Here is an 18,271-nt window from a genome sequence, read left to right as displayed (position 1 = left end):
TTTTTCAATAGCCACATGACCCAAACAGTCCCAATTCGCAGTCCTGTGGTTTGACCGGACCAGCCCTTACCACTGCATGCATGTTCGACTCAATACACTAACCCTAAAAGCCTCATCTCAGAGACCCCTTCTGAATGCATCACCATGACACCGCCAGTGCATGCGAAGGAACCAGAAATAAACCTGACAAAAATGCTCAAACTATCACCACTCCATTCTTCTCCTCAAGCTATCGATTTCGCCCAACCATCCTCTTTCTCTGGTCTCTTATTCTCTCTCCCTTGAACTCTATGTGGCTCTTGAGAATTATATCGGGGATTTGGGGAAAGTGGCAGTGGCACAACCAGCGCCTCTGTCCACCGGCGAAATGCTCCGTGGGATTAAAGGCCAGTCCCTGTGCATGCACAAGTCCATTCCATTCATCTCAGCGACACCTTTGGTCCATAATCCTCACGACACTTAAAGATCGTGAACCTCAAGAACTTCATGCGAACAGCATTCTTTGCGTGTACCAAATACCTCGTACCACCGCCCCTACGTCGTCCGTACCTTCAGCGCATGCATCCAATAAGTTCCGTCTGAAGACCGTGAAGCCCATACCCTCCGTACACGCACAGGCACCCCAATATCTCAATACATCGCATGTGTGTGCAACCACCATCGCTCATAAATGCACACGCGTCTGACAGTTCTGCAGCATGTCCCTCCCCCAGAACCACCTCTTACTGACAACTTCGATATTAAGACTACCTTGTACTGACAGACCTTTAGTATACACTGGCCCTACCTTACTGGTCCTCTCCTATTACCCATATACCTTTCGCTCACCTTCCGCACCCGACGCTTGAGCAGTGCCTCCGCTGCAAACACTCGCTCCCCAACAGCCGAGAGCTCCATGTCCGTCCCGTTCCCTACACCCGTCAGTGGCCCAGGCAGCCCATAATACTCTTGTGACGTAACTGTCGTTGCCAGCGCCGTTGCTAAGGACTGAGCTCCGTGGAATATTCCGCTGCACCTCCATTGGCTGCAACGCCAGTACCGCCCCTCCCCTGTCCCAGAGTGTTGCTACGTGACCTGCACAGGAGAAACGGCACTGCGGGAACAGGGCGGCCCAGGCAGCGGTAGGGGGGCGGGAACGGGAGCCGAGGCAGCGGTAGGGGGCGGGAACAGGGCCGGGGAGACACGGAGAGCGGGAGAGGGGGTGGGAACCGGCAAACAAACAAGCATTTAAAAAAAGCAAGCACTCACCTGGACTTCTTCCGGGTGCCTTCAATGGCGGACCAGATTCGGGGGCGTTCCCGGCTTTCGCCTGACGTCGCGTGACGTCGGCAAAAGCCAAAGAATGTCGGGAACGCCCCCGTGTCTGGTCCGGCATTGACGGACAGGCCCCTCATCCAATGGCTAGGCTCCATTTACGGAGCCAGCCAATGAATGACGAGGGCCGACCCAAAGCACACTACAGTTCTCATCAGGTTTTCGCCTGCGCGAAAAAGATGCGCAGAGCGCATCTTTTTGGCGAGGCAAAACCTAAAAAGGGTTGTGCTGTGTGTATCGACGAAATAATGTTTGAAAAAAAAGAAACAGATGCTCTGCAAGGCACCAGTTGATACCTAAACAGGAGAAACTGCAAATGCAAAAAAGGAAAATGCCTCCTTAGACGGTTGCTGGGGTAGTAGTATGCAGCAATGCTCAGGTTTGAATGGGCCGCTCAGGGCACTGGGCCCCGGTGCAATGCACCTGCTGCACCAATGGTAGCTACGTTCCCGAGCATCCTCCATAATATGTTTAGTGTGTGTGCTGAGCCGCTGTTGGCTGAGAGCGAGAGGACTTTAACCTCTTCTTTCACCTGCGAGCACTGCCAGCTCAAATCTTCTCACATTAACATCCCCTTTTGTCTGTTTTGTCTTCTGGCTTTGAACAGCTGTCAGATGCCGCTGGCAGCACAGCTGGACACTGCCACGCCTTGCTTCCAGACTCTGTGGTTCATCATGGAAATTAAACTATGCTGTGTGTTAGTTCTTGAGATGACCAGGACATAAACTGGGATGTAAAGGTATTTACATTCTCTGGCTTTGGGATGTAAAGGTGTTTTACATTCTCTGGCTTTGGGATGTAAAGGTGTTTTACATTCTCTGGCTTTGTGTGTGAGAAAGAGATGGAGGACAATGTGTAAAATGTATTTCTCCAATGATGGCCACTTATATACCACACAATACAAGGTAATGTTTTTTGCACTTAATAATTGGGAATAATTGCTAGCAAACTCAATAGGACTGATTTTATCCACCTTAGAAGAAGTAAATATTGAGTTAAACCTGCATAGATTTAAATATATGCCTTTGGAGGCCATATGCATCTATCTGCAGCGTGTGAATATCCCTCTGTACTATTTTACCAGGAACAGGCTCTTTGACCTGCAGGCTACACAAGGACCACAGTCACAAAAGTATTGACCCCCTAAGCAATCTTACTAGGATTTGAACCTGTGACCTTCAAGATACATTAAGTTCTTCGTAGAAAGACGATTCATCCCCTAAAACGCTGCATAAAGATTAATGACTGTGACCTGAGGATTACACTAAGGTGGCATGATAATTTCACCCATTGTACCCGTATTATATTCTAATACTTGCTGGATACACATATACTTATGCAACAGGTGCCTCAACACTCAGAACTATCACATTACGTGGCGTGCTTTCATTGTGAGAGCACCCTAACCTCCATATGTAGTGTGCTACATTTTAATATATTAACTACTTGAGAGCTTATAAAGCACACTTTAGATGAGATTTGTAAATATGTAAAAATAGGATTTTCCTAAATGGCAAAGGCACTTTTCCCTGCCATGTGTCACTACAGTGTATTTCAGCTGTAGCCTAGCTCCATGTAGACATATATTTTGTATTATGGGTGGGTGGTGTAAATACATACTGTGACCCACATATGACATTTAACCTTCCATGCCATTGGTGCATTTTAGGAACCATTGAATGTACAAGGAAGACCAAATAGTGATTTCCAATGTACAGCACATGTTTTAGAGGGGGAAGCATAGGCACTTTACTACTGTTTAGGAGTAGTAAAGTGAATATGGTCTTAAAGTCAGCAAAATCACAGAATCAAAAATGGGAGAATATGACAAAAATGGGGTAATTTCACACACGAATTGTGAGCAAGCAATGGATTGTGGTTCACACTCAACCACGTAATTCCAATTAGGATTTCAGTTATGTTGATTAGTATAGACAACGATTACCACAAACTAATAGACTATTGGAAAAAAGCCTTACCTAAAAATGTCATCAAAAGAACGAAGGGTAGTTTTCACAAAATGATGGATTCATTTTATTGATCTAAAGATAAGTGGAAATAGAGCAAGGTAACCTTATAATATAGCAGATTTTATGAAAGAGTAATCCTGATTGGCACACGGTAACTGAAACACTCAGCACAGAAAATGAGGCATCTACTCCTGTACTGATACCAGAGAGTTACCATGTCCCCCATTAATTAGAGAAAAAATACAAAGTGAGAATTAAACTCAGTTGCTGGTAATTACTCCGGGTCACATTCCATTCCATACTTTTTGCTTCCTGTATGACTAAAATATGCAAACAATTATTGGCATTTCTATCTTTCTTTGCTGAAAGCATCTGTATATATCATATGTGAGCTAAAGACTATGGCATGGAATACACTCAGAAAAACTAAAAATAGTTCAATTTACTTAAAGGATGTTCGTGCATCACTTCTTTAAATTAGTGAGTCATCGTAAGTCACCGCAAGTGGAATGAGTAGGCACATTCGTTAGACCTTTGCATGCTGTTTTATAGTGACTCAAGCTGCACTTCACCGATGAGACCCAAAAAGTCTTCAGTTACTTATGTTTCTGTGCATAGTCTGTGAATAAGGCCTGGGCTGATCCGTTGCAGCACGACCAAGGTTAATTTGTGTAAGGTTGACCCCCTTCTGTAATGTAATAATCCATAGTATGCCACTCGACGCATTTTGCAACATTATTCAAAAGGAAACCTACGCTGACTGTTGACAGACTCTATCACTCAATTCACTGTTCTATATCATTCAACAGTCTACCTTCAGCAGCCAAAATGCCCTCACTTCATCCACCACCTATTCCATTTTTACATATCACCCATATTCCCCAGCATTTTGCCTTTTCATCCACCACCAGCCAAATGTTTCTAGTGCTCCCATGTATTAAGAATGATGGGATCTTGGAGCAGTTGGAGTGGTACATTTTACAAAGCATTGTAACCTTGGAGATCACAGCCCAAACAGTCTCCTGGGCCTGCAAACTCTCTCTTGAGGAGGAAGCTGGTGACTGGTACATCCCATTCACATTGTCGCTGTTCATCTGTGATTTGTGCATCAACACAAGGAGACTGTGTGTCACCTCTGTCAATCGACGCACTCTCCCTGCTGCCAGTATAATTGGGGAGATATAGGGTAGCCATTGTTTTTGAGATAGTTGCCAGAAGTCTTTTCTGCTGAAGAAACAGCTTCTCTCCTGCCACTAGATTTGGCCCAAATGTTTAGCTGCCCAAGGTAGAAACACCCAGCAACCCCGACCATACTTTCCCCATTCCTCAACAAACATGCGTACACGCACATATGCACCCATATATATACACACACACACAAACACACGCACACGCATATATGCACCCATGCGTGCACGCGCATACACCCTCACACACACACAAATACAATGCCATTTTCACCACTAGCAAACCTATTGATACAGGCTTCTCAAAACCAGCCTTAAGTGGTGGATCAAAACTGATCACTTTTATGTACTCTCAGAGAAACAGACAATCTGACTCTAAAGCAGTCAAGAGTAGGGGCTTCTAAACTTATCTCTTTCCACCCCAGTGGCCGCTCCAACGTTGAGGCAGAGGAGAATCACCCCACTGCTCTCTCAGCAGTGCAAAAATGAAAAATAAAATGATTATAAAACAATGCTATTATCATTTTTTTTTCATCACAAAAAACAAAGTCTAGCAGGGCCATCCTGACAGACAGCAGCAGGGAAGAGGAGTGGTGGGCCCTGTAAGTGCACATGTCGGTTTGGCCAGCTGGCTTAGAAAGTCAAACGAGCATGCACGCTTACATTTTTCCAATCTGAGCTGTGTTACACAGCCAGGTGAATAAGAGGCACATTCTCCCAGATCCTGACTGAGCACCAAATCAGCCCACTCAGACCAATCTCAGCACTTCTCTCATGCTGGGTAATGTACTGGCTTGCAAGTTAACAATGACAGACCCTTTTGGACCCTGATGAACTCCCTAGAGCTACGCAGTAATGGATAGAGTGTATTGCAGTGAAGGATGCTTTAGAATGTTGAGTTTGCAGTTACACGCAGATGAATAAAGTTGTGTGATACCAAGGTTTGTGTGTGGTGTAGTCATTTACGGGTACCCCAGCTGGGAAGACGCTACAAATGGCGATGACACAGGGGATACGTAACCCAAAGCTTGGAAGTGCTCTCTTTGAGAGTTTGCCGTGGTCCAGGCAAACTGCTTGTGTATGCCACGTGTGCCTCTGTTAAATTACAGAATTGACATTTAATGCATGTGGGGTCAAAGCGCAGTTCCAGTCACTGTGAAGTAGTTGAAGACAAAAGCATGTACAAAGATGTCGTTGGTCGAGGACCTATTGGTCAGGCCATACATAAAGGTACAGTGCTAATATGCAACATAGAGCCATACTTAATCCGGAGTGATAACGCTGCGATTACAAGTGCTGCCAAGCAGAGATCAACCCAGTGCCATAAAGTACAAAGCGCAGCCAAGCGCATGATAACGCTGCGATTATAAGTGCTGCGAGGCAGAGATTAACCGGTTGCAAAGAAGTGCAGAGAGACGCTAGAAGCAAAGCGACCTAGGTGCAAGAAACGGTTGTCTGCTTACCAGAAGTTTGTAAAGGGAGACTTCATACTGCAGCAATGGGCACAAAAGTGCAATGAGAAGAGCCTGGGGTTGTGCTCATGGAGCCACCAAAGCCACTGAGTGGGGCTTAGAACAACTCCACAGTTCTTTAAAGAGTGAAAATCAGAGAGGGGTTTGGAATAGTGACAGGTGGTTGTTCAGTTAGAGACTAAGAAGAAAATCTCATTTCCAGTTATTATGAAGAATGGTCCAGAGGCCAGCATGTCACAAGGTCTAAAAGAGAAGGAGCTAGAAACAGAGGCTGGAAGACTGCTGCATCCCCCCTCATCAAGTTCCACAATGGTCTACAATGCTGCCGCTTTCCTGAAACCACCGCCATCATTAGATACTGACAAAAAGCATATTATTGGTGACCGATGGACTATGTGGATAGAGACATTTTAAGATTTCAATAATGCACTTAAAGAGTTTGATAGAAAAAGATTATTAAATGCCTCAAAAATTTTGCTGGTGATGGGGTAAAAGAAGACATAAAGAAAATGCCATGAGCTGACGGAGAAATCTCCGTCAGTTTAAAGAAACTTTGAACCTCAAGTTCAAACCAATGCCAATTGCTGACTATGCTATGAAAGATATATTTACAGTCAAGAGCAATTGAATTTTGGAGACACCATTGATGAATTGGTAGAAAGACTTGATACACACCTCAAACACTGTAAGTTCAATACATTTAATGATGAAGAATCTAAATGTCTCATGGTCATTGATGGTTGCTTGTCTGATTCCTTCAGATGGGGAATGCTGAGAGAAACTCTGAGTCTGAAATGACTGAAAAGTTCAAGGTGATATCTACACTGTTAGACCTGGCATCATTGGCTTGAGTCTCTCCTCCATTTTTTCTGTTTGCCTCCACTGTTTTACGATGTTTTTGCTGGATAATGCTTTGGGCACTGTGCCACTGCTGATCAGTGCCACAGTGCAAGTGCTCCCTATGTTAAATTGCTGTATTGATTGAATTCCATGTTTGGCTTATTTGGTTTACTGTCAGTCCCTAGTCTAGTGCACCAGGGGTGCCAGGGCTTGTAAATACAAATGCTGCTCGTGGGCTTGCAGCACATGTTGTGCCACCCACAAGAGCGGCCTAGTAAAAGTATGTCTGAGGGTCTGCCATTGCCAGACCCACGTGCAGTCTAGTACTGTCACGCTGACTGCGCAAGTACACCTACTTGCCAGTCCCTAAACCTTCCCTTAACTTCATGTTAGTCACCCCTATGGTAGGCCCACGGGCAGGGTGCATTGTAAGGATAAGGTAGGACAAGCCTGACCAAGTTGGCATGTCCTAATAGTGAATTACAGCCATATTCGTTTTTCACTATTGTAAGGTAACCTGCTCTCCATTAGTCAGAATGGGCTGCCAGGATTATTAATGCTATAATCCTAGCTGGCTCGGGGAGCATGGTGCAATGTCGAGTTTGGTATCCCTGAACTCGGGGTTTAATAACGCATCCGGTTGTGTGGATGGTTTTTGGACTCTGGGTTTGAAAATAGCACTTTTAGAAAGTGGCTATTTTCTTATCTAACTATTTCTGGTTTCTGCTGGTTTGGTGTGTGTGTGACAGGAGCTGGGAGGCTCCAGAGATCTGCTGAGTCAGTGTGGGATGAGTGGGACATTTGCATTGAGAGTAGGGGGAGAGTAGCTTCTGATAGCCTGCCCTGCCTGATACAATGCTGGCTCCACCTCCTGCCAGGCGACTGATGGCTCTGTGCCTGCCAGGGACGATCCTAGCCCCACCTCCTGCCGGGAGGCTGATAGCTCTGCTCCTGCCAGTGACAATACTGGCTCCACCTCCTGCTGGGCGTCTGAGGACCCAGCCCTGCTCAGTGAATAGGCCAGGTGCCTCTGCCTGGCCTCACCCACAACAGACCCAGGATGTTGGGAAATTCCCCTGCATGGACAAAGGGATCAAAGCCAAAAAGGGGTATAAGAGAAGGACCCCTAAACCAAGAATTTAGATCACTTCTGACAAGGAACCCTGAAACCAAGGACAAGAAGCCTGCTGATCCAAGGACTTGCCTACCCCTTCTGCCAGTGTGCTGTTTGCTGGGGGGAATCCTGCAGTGCTTCTTTATTTTTGCCAAGGAACCAGGAAAGAGGAACTGTGTGTGTACTCTCAGACTTTGGTAAGAAAATCTCCAAGGACTGGAAGAGTGCCAGTCACCTGCTGAAGTCACAGGGCTAAAGGACTTCATCATTTGCTTAAAGTGCTATTTGCTGGAACCTGTGAATCCAGCACCTCTGAAAGAAACCAGCAATCTCGACGCCGACGGACGTCGCCGAATCCAGCTCGACATCGTGAGTAACGGCTCCAGTGTCCCGCTTCCTCGACGCCGGCCGCCGGGCCCGATCGACGCCAGCAGCAACGCCAGTGAGTAGCGAGTTCGGCTCCAGCTCCAAGTGACCCCGTGTCTGCACCGCTGCTGATCGCATCGACTTCGAGTCCCCTCGACGCCGTGAGCGCTGCTCACTCTTGCAACTTCATCGACATCGACGACGACGCCGTATCCTGCTTCACCTCGTGAGCGCTGCTCCTGCCCGACATCGATCGATGCCGCTGCAGGTCGCCCAGACTCCGAGGCCGGATCGACGCCGAAGACGCGACGCCGGACATCTCGACGCCGCTGATCATCGTGTGCTTCGCTTTTCCAAGGTACTGTGTTGTGGGGGTCTGCTCGACTCCGGGCTCGACGTAGCGCTCCTCGCGGTCGACGCCGAACCCTTTGGATTAACTTTGCCTCGACGTCGTGTGACTCCCGTGTGGGTTACATTGTTGCCAAGAACTTTGTTTTAAAGGAGAAGAGTTGCTTTTGATACTAAAGACTTTGTGCTAAGAAGAAACTACACTTGAACTATTTTTCCCTTCCAAGAGTATTTATTAAGACTGTGGTATATTTTTGTCGTTATTTGGTCTTGTGCTAAGCCTTATATAAAAATCCTTATTTTTATAATACTACTGTGTCGTGTCCATTTGTAGTGTATTCACTTTATTACTGTATGTGGTCATAAATGCTTAACACACAGCCTCTGAGATAAGCCTGTCTGCTCTGCCAAGCTACCAAGGGGGTGAGCAGGGGTTATCAAAGGGTGTGATCCCCTTGCCCTGACTAGAAAAGGTGTGTCCCTATTTGTCAGAAGTGCATACCTCTGCCAACTAGAGACAGCCGGTTCTAACATTGGACGCAGCGGTGAGGATTTGAACCTTGCATTTATGACCCATGTGCAGTGATTAGTGTGCGCTACATAGTGAAAGCAGACCATAGTGCAGCCACAATCTAATTTGGAAGGATTCTATTTTTGGTTCTCCGCTTTTCTGAAGCTTGATTTTTTTAACACTGCCAGTTTTGACCATGAGTGACACCGGAGTCACTACCCTTGTTGTTGCTGTGGAGGAATTTGATAGGGAGAAGTTGAAGAAATACAGGAAGAAGCAGCTGCAACACTTTTGCGAGCAGTTTAAAGTTCCTACCACAGGCCTCGAAATTAAAGATGATTTTCGCAAAGCTTTGGAGGCCTGGTTGGAGTCCAGAGATCCCTCTGATGCGGTGGTGGTACCCACAGAGGAAGGGGATGAGGAGGTACCAGTGAATGGGCCTGTGTCCTCTCCCGGTAGCAGTGTTTCCTCCAAAGGTCTTTCCCCTGAAGAAAGAGAAGAAAGTGCGAAGGAGCGTGCATACAACATGGAAATGGCAAGGCTTAAGATAAATGGGCAGTTGGAGTTAGAAAATGCAAGAGGTAGGAGAGAAGCTGATTTGGAGACCAAAAGGTTGGATTTTGAAAGAGAGAAGTTAGCTTTGGAGCGTGATACCAAGTTGAGGGAGTTGGACATCCAAGCTAAGAAGTTAGAATTGAATCCCTCTGGTGGCAGCATCCCATCTGGGCCTGCAGAAAGTAGGTTTTATTTTCCCAAAGATGTGATAAAAGATTATCATAGGAATGAAGATATTGGCCAGTGGTTTAAAGCATATGAGTTAGCATTGTTGGCCCACCGGGTCCCTGAGAAGGATTGGGGAGCGGGGTTGTGGGGTCGCTTTGTGAATGAGGGGAGAGATACCCTGTTAGACATGCCTGTTGGGGATAGGATGTCTTATGCTCATATGAAAGATGCTTTAATGTTGAGGTATGGCCTAACCCCAGAAAAGTACAGACAAGCTTTTAGAGAATGCAAGAAGTTGCCTGGTACGACGTGGGTTGAATATGTGTCTTTTTTTTGCAGAGCCATGGATGGTTGGGTAAAGGGCAGCAAAGTGGAAAGTTATGAAGCTCTTTATGATTTGTTTGCTTGGGAGCATTTGTCTAATAACTGTTTTCCAGAGCTGCGCCAGCACCTTATTGATAGCAAGATATCTAACCCTAGAAAACTTGCTGAGGAGGCGGACCGCTGGGTCAGTACCAGGGTCCACAAGGGTCCAGTGGGAGACTCAGCCAAAGGTGGGCAGGGTCCCCAGCAGAAGAGTGGGGGGGACAAGGGCAAACAGAAGGAGTCCCAGAAAGGGCCCCAAAGTAATCCCCAAGGGAACCAAGGGAAGGGTTCCCAGCCTCCCCCTGAGAAGAAGCCAGGGGCCCCGACGGGTAAACCTGTTCATAGGGGCCCCCTAACCTGCTACGTTTGCGGGCAGGTGGGACACTGGTATTATGACCCCCAGTGTCCCATGAAGAATTTGAATGCACCACCGCGTGCACCCCCCGTCAGTTGGCGAGTGTAGCCCTGGGAGGGGAGGAGATGGTTGTCCCTGGTGGGAGGGGTCCCGCAGAAATGTCCCTGGTCTCGCTAGGAGACATGGAAATGGTCCCTCCACCCCCTCTGCCTAGTAACATTAATAAATATAGGCAGTGGGTGACCATTAATGGCCATAGAGTGGAAGCTCTCAGAGACACCGGAGCGAGTGTGACAGCTGTCAAGTGTCACTCGGTGTCCAGAGAGCAGGTGGTTCCCCACGCATTCTACCCCGTGATAGCTGCTGACAACTCCCAGAAAGAGTGTGAGGTAGCTCAAGTTTCCTTTGAATGGGGGGGAGTTTCAGGTACTCTTCAGGTTGCTGTGAGGCCCGCCATGCCTGTTGATTGTCTCCTGGGCAATGATTTAGAAGACTCCCCTTGGGCTAAGGTGGAGAGGGAGACACATTTGAAAATGTTGGGTGTGCCAGAGTGGGTGTGTGCAACCACTCGTTCCATGACAGCAAGTAAGGGTGTTGATGGGGTCCCGGAGCCTGAAAGTACGGCCCAGGACCCAGCTGTGAAGAGAAGAGGCAGGAGGCGCGGGAAACCGGCCCCCGTAGTTCCCGTGGTCCAGGAGGAGGTAGACCCTGAGGGGGATGCCCTGGAGCCCACAGGGGAACAAGTTGCTGAACTGGGAGACCTGCCCGAGCTGACCCATTGGCAGCAGGATGGTGGTCCCTCCAGGGAAGAATTTTGTGCAGAACAAAAGGTGTGCCCTTCTCTTGTGGGTATGAGGCAGCAGGTCTCAGCCCAAATCTCAGGTGATCAGTCAGGGTCACATTTTGTGTACTGGGAGAACGAACTCCTGTATAGCGAGCCTAAGGCTGCTGAGCCTGGGTCAGCCCGTGTGCTGGTGGTACCCCAGCGCTTTAGAGCCTTCCTACTGGGTTTGGCTCATGACGTTCCTTTAGCTGGACATCTGGGGCAGGACAAGACCTATGACAGGCTTGTCACCCATTTTTATTGGCCCCAGATGCGAAGGGATGTAGACATCCACTGTAAGACTTGTCACACTTGCCAGGCAAGTGGGAAAAGCGGAAGGAAGCAGAAGGCTCCCCTCCAACCTTTTCCAGTGGTCAGTACCCCCTTTGACCGGGTGGGCATTGACATTGTTGGGCCCCTGGACCCCAAGACAGCCCTGGGCAACAGGTTTATCCTGGTCTTGGTGGACCATGCCACACGGTACCCGGAAGCCATCCCTCTCCGAACAGTGACGGCCCCCGTGGTGGGACGGGCACTGATGGGTGTTTTCTCCCGGATGGGGTTCCCCAGAGAGGTGGTGTCAGACCGAGGCACCAACTTCATTTCCAACTATATGAAGTCTCTGTGGAAGGAGTGTGGGGTAACCTACAAGTTCACCACTCCTTACCACCCTCAAGGTAATGGGCTGGTTGAGAGATTCAACCGGACCCTTAAAGGCATGATCATGGGTCTTGAAGAACCAATGAGGCGGAAATGGGACGTCCTCTTGCCATGCCTGTTGTTTGCTTACCGTGAGGTGCCACAGAAGTCTCTAGGGTTCAGCCCCTTTGAGCTTTTGTATGGTCACCCGGTAAGAGGGCCTTTGAGTCTGGTCAAAGAAGGCTGGGAGCAATCTCCCATGAAACCTCCCCAGGATGAATACAGTTACATGCTGGCCTTCAGGAACCAGACTAGGCGCTTCAGAGATCTTGCTCAGGCAAATCTGGAGGCCAGCCAGGAGGAGATGAAGCGTTGGTACGACCGGAATGCCACTCTGGTAGAGCTTCAGCCTGGTCAGGAAGTGTGGGTCATGTCCCCTGTGGAACCTTGTGCGCTCAAGGACAGGTGGACTGGACCATTTAAGGTTGTGGAGAAGAAGAGCGATGTCACCTACCTGGTGGATGTGAAATCTCCCAGGAACCCCTTGAGGGTCCTGCATGTCAACCGTTTGAAGCCCCACTTAGAAAGGTCCGAAGTGGGCATGCTCCTAGCTACAGATGCTGGAATGGAGGAGGAGAGTGAGCCTCTTCCTGACCTCCTGTGTGCTAAAGAGCAAGATGGGTCAGTGGATGGTGTGGTCCTCTCTGACACACTGACCCTTGAGCAGAAGCAGGATTGTCGCCAACTGTTGGGACAATTCCCTGATCTGTTTTCCTTGGTTCCGGGTGTCACTCATTGGTGTGTCCATGATGTTGACACCGGAGACAGCCCTCCTGTGAAGCACAAGGCTTACAGGGTGACTGACAAGGTCAGAGCATACATTAAGGAGGAGGTCTCCAAAATGTTTGCGTTAGGGGTGGTTGAGTCCTCTAGCAGTCCTTGGGCCAGCCCAGTGGTCTTGGTCCCGAAGGCTGCAGCACCTGGTGCTTCACCAGAACTTCGGTTCTGTGTGGATTACCGAGGACTCAATTCAGTCACGAAGACTGACGCGCACCCCATCCCCAGAGCTGATGAGCTCATAGATCGGTTGGGGGCTGCCCTGTACCTTAGCACGTTTGATCTGACGTCTGGGTACTGGCAGATCGCCTTAACTGATGGGGCAAAGGAGAGGTCAGCATTCTCCACACCAGATGGGCTCTACCAGTTCCGGGTGATGCCCTTTGGGATGAAGAATGCCCCTGCCACCTTCCAGAGGTTGGTCAACCAGGTCGTGGCTGGACTGGAGGATTTCAGTGCCGCCTACCTGGACGACATCGCAGTGTTCAGCGCCAGCTGGGAGGAACACTTGCGCCACCTCCAGGAAGTGTTGTTGGCCCTGCACAGAGCAGGCCTCACAATCAAAGCCAGTAAGTGCCAGATTGGGCAGGGTTCTGTGGTGTACTTGGGGCACCAAGTAGGGAGCGGCAAGGTTGCCCCCCTGCAACCCAAGATTGATACCATCCTGGCTTGGGCGCCGCCCAAAACCCAAACTCAGGTGAGAGCCTTCTTAGGACTCACAGGTTATTACAGGAGGTTTGTCAAGGATTATGGTAACATTGTGCACCCCTTGACTTCGCTGACTTCCAGGAAGCAGCCACGAAATGTGATCTGGACTGATGCCTGTCAAACGGCCTTTGACACCCTGAAAACTGCAATGTGCACAGCACCTATACTCCAGGCACCCAACTTTTCTAAAGAATTTATTGTTCAGACGGATGCTTCAGAGCATGGCGTGGGGGCTGTTCTAGCTCAGGTGAATGAAGAGGGCCGAGACTTGCCTGTAGCCTTCATCAGCCGGAGGTTACTTCCCAGGGAAACAAGGTGGAGTGCGATAGAGCGAGAAGCATTTGCTGTGGTCTGGGCGCCGAAGAAGCTAAGACCCTACCTGTTTGGGACTCACTTCCGGGTTCAGACAGACCACAGGCCCCTCAGATGGTTGATGCAGATGAGGGGTGAGAATCCAAAACTGTTGAGGTGGTCCATTTCCCTACAGGGGATGGACTTTACGGTGGAACACCGCCCTGGTACAGATCACGCCAATGCTGATGGTCTGTCCAGATTTTTCCACCTTAGTGAAGAGGACTCCCTAGGTCAAGGGTAGTTCTCCCCACATTTCAGCTGGAGGGGACACGTGTTAGACCTGGCATCATTGGCTTGAGTCTCTCCTCCATTTTTTCTGTTTGCTTCCACTGTTTTACGATGTTTTTGCTGGATAATGCTTTGGGCACTGAGCCACTGCTGATCAGTGCCACAGTGCAAGTGCTCCCTATGTTAAATTGCTGTATTGATTGAATTCCATGTTTGGCTTATTTGGTTTACTGTCAGTCCCTAGTCTAGTGCACCAGGGGTGCCAGGGCTTGTAAATACAAATGCTGCTCGTGGGCTTGCAGCACATGTTGTGCCACCCACAAGAGCGGCCTAGTAAAAGTATGTCTGAGGGTCTGCCATTGCCAGACCCACGTGCAGTCTAGTACTGTCATGCTGACTGCGCAAGTACACCTACTTGCCAGTCCCTAAACCTTCCCTTAACTTCATGTTAGTCACCCCTATGGTAGGCCCACGGGCAGGGTGCATTGTAAGGATAAGGTAGGACAAGCCTGACCAAGTTGGCATGTCCTAATAGTGAATTACAGCCATATTCGTTTTTCACTAGTGTAAGGTAACCTGCTCTCCATTAGTCAGAATGGGCTGCCAGGATTATTAATGCTATAATCCTAGCTGGCTCGGGGAGCATGGTGCAATGTCGAGTTTGGTATCCCTGAACTCAGGGTTTAATAACGCATCCGGTTGTGTGGATGGTTTTTGGACTCTGGGTTTGAAAATAGCACTTTTAGAAAGTGGCTATTTTCTTGTCTAACTATTTCTGGTTTTTGCTGGTTTGGTGTGTGTGTGACAGGAGCTGGGTGGCTCCAGAGATCTGCTGAGTCAGTGTGGGATGAGTGGGACATTTGCATTGAGAGTAGGGGGAGAGTAGCTTCTGATAGCCTGCCCTGCCTGATACAATGCTGGCTCCACCTCCTGCCAGGCGACTGATGGCTCTGTGCCTGCCAGGGACGATCCTAGCCCCACCTCCTGCCGGGAGGCTGATAGCTCTGCTCCTGTCAGTGACAATACTGGCTCCACCTCCTGCTGGGCGTCTGAGGACCCAGCCCTGCTCAGTGAATAGGCCAGGTGCCTCTGCCTGGCCTCGCCCACAACAGACCCAGGATGTTGGGAAATTCCCCTGCATGGACAAAGGGATCAAAGCCAAAAAGGGGTATAAGAGAAGGACCCCTAAACCAAGAATTTAGATCACTTCTGACAAGGAACCCTGAAACCAAGGACAAGAAGCCTGCTGATCCAAGGACTTGCCTACCCCTTCTGCCAGTGTGCTGTTTGCTGGGGGGAATCCTGCAGTGCTTCTTTATTTTTGCCAAGGAACCAGGAGAGAGGAACTGTGTGTGTACTCTCAGACTTTGCTAAGAAAATCTCCAAGGACTGGAAGAGTGCCAGTCTCCTGCTGAAGTCACAGGGCTAAAGGACTTCATCATTTGCTTAAAGTGCTATTTGCTGGAACCTGTGAATCCAGCACCTCTGAAAGAAACCAGCAATCTCGACGCCGACGGACGTCGCCGAATCCAGCTCGACATCGTGAGTAACGGCTCCAGTGTCCCGCTTCCTCGACGCCGGCCACCGGGCCCGATCGACGCCAGCAGCAACGCCAGTGAGTAGCGAGTTCGGCTCCAGCTCCAAGTGACCCCGTGTCTGCACCGCTGCTGATCGCATCGACTTCGAGTCCCCTCGACGCCGTGAGCGCTGCTCACTCTTGCAACTTCATCGACGACGACGCCGTATCCTGCTTCACCTTGTGAGCGCTGCTCCTGCCCGACATCGATCGAAGCCGCTGCAGGTCGCCCAGACTCCGAGGCCGGATCGACGCTGAAGACGCGACGCCGGACATCTCGACGCCGCTGATCATCGTGTCCTTCGCTTTTCCAAGGTACTGTGTTGTGGGGGTCTGCTCGACTCCGGGCTCGACGTAGCGCTCCTCGCGGTCGACGCCGAACCCTTTGGATTAACTTTGCCTCGACGTCGTGTGACTCCCGTGTGGGTTACATTGTTGCCAAGAACTTTGTTTTAAAGGAGAAGAGTTGCTTTTGATACTAAAGACTTTGTGCTAAGAAGAAACTACACTTGAACTATTTTTCCATTCCAAGAGTATTTATTAAGACTGTGGTATATTTTTGTCGTTATTTTGTCTTGTGCTAAGCCTTATATAAAAATCCTTATTTTTATAATACTACTGTGTCGTGTCCATTTGTAGTGTATTCACTTTATTACTGTATGTGGTCATAAATGCTTAACACACAGCCTCTGAGATAAGCCTGTCTGCTCTGCCAAGCTACCAAGGGGGTGAGCAGGGGTTATCAAAGGGTGTGATCCCCTTGCCCTGACTAGAAAAGGTGTGTCCCTATTTGTCAGAAGTGCATACCTCTGCCAACTAGAGACAGCCGGTTCTAACATACACAAAAAATTAAGTTATGTTTTATATGTGGATTTTTGTTTCCACATGAAGACAAACATCCCACCATTGAACAGATATGGAAGGGCAGTGGGAAGGAGAACCATTTTGTGATGATGTGTAAAGCAAAGGGGAAAACAAGTGTGTCATGGTGCGAAGACAAAAAGGCTGCTGGAGTGTTCTAGAAGCAATGTTCAATGTGCACCGACAAGGTCCAGCGGAGATGTCATGTACGACAATCGACACTGAACGAAGTCGATTGTTATCTAAATTATCATCAAACAGTTCAACCATATTAATATCAAGTGAAATTGAAGAGGATGGGTGTGTCATGTCAATGTTTACTTCAGAAAAGCATGCACATGTTGGACTGGCCACATGTGATGAAAAATGCCAGTCAAAGAGAAGTCGACATGTCAAAGAACCAAAGTCATACAATCATTGTCGGAAAATAAACTGAAAGTAAATGGGTGCTTGATACCTTTTATCATTGACAGTGGTGCATCAATAAACATTATGCCTGAGGAGAATTATAATGAATTTCATCCCTTAAGAATACTTTTGCAGTTGAAAACCAAACTGTAAACATGGGCTGCATTAACACCCTTAAAAAATCAAGGTTAATTTGTAGCAACGATAAAACAGAAGAAAACGATGGTGCAAGCACCTATCCTTGTGCTTTAAGGGACAGCGTCACCTGCCTGTCTATTCAGCTTAGGCACATCTGATAATATGGGACTGAGTTCTGTGAACTATAACTTGAATGCTCACCATTAAGTAGTAAGCCAGTTTCCTTTGTTGTTTCCTGGTTTGGGAAAGCTTAAGTCTATGAAAGTAAAGTTTCATATTATTTAGTGAGTCTGAGCTGTTGCTCAAAGACTTAGGCAAATTGCTTTTCATTTCCAAGATGCTGTTGAAAATGAACTTGATTCATTACTTAAGCATGATATAATTTAGCAGTCTATTGGTCTAACACCGTGTCTTTCTCCCACCATGGTAGTGCCTTAAAAGGACAAGGAAGGAACAGTACACATATGCATTGACATGTCAGGCACACAAGGCAATTGAAGGAGAACGACACCCAGGTCCACACATTGCTGATATGATAAAACAATCAAATTGTACAAAGGTTTTCTCTTGCTTTGATTTGAATAAAGTTTATCATCAGTTTGAACTCGAAGAAAACTGCAGGTACATTTCAACCTTTTTTATAAATATTGGTCTGTTTTGATGTAAACAGCTAAGCTTCAATGCGGCATCAGCTGCTGAATATTTTCAAAACCTCATTCGATGTATCATATAGCCTGTCATGAATGCGTACAATTATAGTGATTACAGATTGGTTTATGGAGGTACTCAAAAAGAGCACAATAAGTCTCCCACACCAGTATGTCATTTACTGGCAGATGCAAGTTTGACGTTGAAAGCAAATAAATGTGAATTCCATAAGATTTGTTTACCAGATCTTTTCTGATAGCAGTGTGACACCTGATCCTGCTAAAGTACAAGCTCTGTCAAATGCTGATCTCCCACAAGATGTTTCAATGGTGTGTTCATTTCTTGGCATGGCGAGCAACTGTTCTAGATATATACGAGACTTTGCCTCTACAAGTGCTCCATTGAGAGAGTTGACAAAAAATAATGTTTCATTTCAGTGATCACGTGAATGTGAACACAGTTTTAAGAAAATCAAACAAGCCATT

General features: G+C 47.9%; 2 long non-coding RNA genes across 2 annotated transcripts; one reads left to right on the top strand and one right to left on the bottom strand.

The window, feature by feature from the left end:
- Positions 1–1,632: 1,632 nt before the first annotated feature.
- LOC147727523 (uncharacterized) lies at positions 1,633–18,017 on the bottom strand. The gene is made up of 2 exons (XR_015309334.1): positions 16,573–18,017; positions 1,633–6,767 (listed from the first exon to the last, which is right to left on the bottom strand). It is a non-coding gene; the product is annotated as an uncharacterized LOC147727523 (long non-coding RNA).
- On the top strand, positions 1,639–5,411 carry LOC147727524 (uncharacterized). The gene is made up of 2 exons (XR_015309333.1): positions 1,639–2,053; positions 2,086–5,411. It is a non-coding gene; the product is annotated as an uncharacterized LOC147727524 (long non-coding RNA).
- Positions 18,018–18,271: the final 254 nt, after the last annotated feature.

The sequence above is a fragment of the Lissotriton vulgaris genome, chromosome 3_1 (assembly GCF_964263255.1).
Source record: "Lissotriton vulgaris chromosome 3_1, aLisVul1.2, whole genome shotgun sequence".
Classification (NCBI taxonomy): Eukaryota; Metazoa; Chordata; class Amphibia; order Caudata; family Salamandridae; genus Lissotriton; species Lissotriton vulgaris.
Note: the sequence above shows the minus strand (reverse complement) of the source record. Positions and strands in the feature narration are given on the sequence as shown.